This window comes from Lagopus leucura, unplaced genomic scaffold, assembly GCF_019238085.1.
Source record: "Lagopus leucura isolate 7727_CA_CO unplaced genomic scaffold, USGS_WTPT01 35082-0_obj-0_obj, whole genome shotgun sequence".
Classification (NCBI taxonomy): domain Eukaryota; kingdom Metazoa; phylum Chordata; class Aves; order Galliformes; family Phasianidae; genus Lagopus; species Lagopus leucura.
Genome location: NW_024963930.1, coordinates 2,309 through 3,749, shown reverse-complemented (window position 1 = coordinate 3,749; position 1,441 = coordinate 2,309). Strand labels below are relative to the sequence as shown.

At 61.1% G+C, this 1,441-nt stretch overlaps 1 long non-coding RNA gene across 2 annotated transcripts in view; it reads left to right on the top strand.

Moving 5' to 3' along the window:
- Window positions 1-15: 15 nt before the first annotated feature.
- LOC122191450 overlaps window positions 16-1,441 on the top strand; it is a 3,726-nt gene continuing 2,300 nt past the window's right edge. Inside the window, exons 1-3 of one of the 2 annotated variants that reach the window (XR_006182404.1) lie at window positions 16-126; window positions 342-815; window positions 1,113-1,172. This is a non-coding gene — a long non-coding RNA (uncharacterized LOC122191450). Of the gene's footprint in view, window positions 127-341; window positions 816-1,106; window positions 1,173-1,441 lie in introns of both variants that reach the window. The other variant, XR_006182405.1, reaches the window with a different exon arrangement.

Below are 1,441 nucleotides of genomic sequence, written 5' to 3'. Positions count from 1 at the left end.
TTCCGGCCTCGGTGCTGCCGAGACAAGGCTTCTCGTTTTGCAGGCTGAGCGGAGGCTGCAGCGGAGGCTCTCGTCATCCCGAACCGGTGAGACGGTGGAAGAGGTGAGCAGTCCGGGAATCACTAGGTAAGATCTGTCTTCTTGGGGCTCGCGTCGGGCCGCCCCTGCCGGTTCTTCGGGATCAGCACGGCGGCGCCGCTGGGGTCCCACGCGTTTCCTCCCCCTCCCTCCCGCCTGCAACGGGCATCTCGAGGAGCGCGATCTCGTTCCCATCCCGGAGTTGCGGTGGGACAGGTCGCACGGCTGGAATGCCGTTGTGGATGCTTGCGCGTTCCTTACAGGAGAGGCAGGGAGGCGGTGGAGTTTCTCTTCGGCTCAGAGAACTGGACAGCACGGAGCCCCGCTTTCCTCCTCAGCAAGGTGACAGCTGCCAGCGACTTGAAGGACCTTTTTCCGGAGGAGTCGCAGCGGATTTGGCGAGGGGAGGCGACGCCGGACCCAGCCGGTAGCCTCGCGCGTGGTCGGGACGGGCGAGAGGAGAGAAGGGCTGCGGCTGTTAGTCAGCGCGCGAAGCGCAGGAGCGGCATTGACACCCGCAAGATGAGAAGCGAGAAGGCTTTTTCGGTGAGAGCGGCGCTGGGGTCGCGGAGTCCCCTTCTCCGGGAACGCAGCGGCACCGGATGACTTCGTGGCAGGGTGAGGCGCGCTTGTCCGGGAGCGGTTTCACCGGCGGCGAGACGAAGGAGCCGCGAGTCCTGCGTCCGGAGGGCCGCAGGCGCCCCGGGCATCCCGCCGGCGAGAGTCTCCGGAGCGAGGTAAGCGGTGTTCTTTTGTTTCTGAGTGGCGTGCACTGTGAGCAGGTGGCGGGGGACACAACTGCGTTTCGTTGGAGGGTGACGGTGTACGTGGCTTTGAGGTGCGATGGTGTGGGGCAAGTCTGGTCTTGGAGGAGGGTAACCTGCACCGTTTAGGCTTGTGTTTTGTGAGGGAGCTTGGGGTCTTGGTGCTGTTTTGTTGTTTTTTGGTTTTTGTTTTTTTTTGTTTTGTGGTGGTGGTGTGTTTGGTGAGATGCAGCACTGCTATATTTTTTTCTGTTGTTCCCTGAGGTGCAGCTTGTTTGGAGAGGAAGGTCCTTGTCCTTGGCTGAGGAGGAAGCAGAGGAGATGGGCCAGGTAGTACTTGGTGTTGGTGGTGGTGGGTGTCTTGTCTTGGTGGTGGGTAGTTGGTGAGCATGGTAAAAGGGGGGAAGAGCACAGGCCACATGCTTGGACTTGGTGTCTGAGCGTGTGGCCTGTGCTCTTCCCCCCTCTGGCCTGGGGCTGTTGACTGGGATTTGCACTATCTCGAAAGAGATTATTTTTTTAGGGCGGGAGGGCGGGCAATGGTCAGTAACGGAAAAAATTTCGTCTGGGGGCTGCGTGGTGGCCCGGGCAGGGCCTGG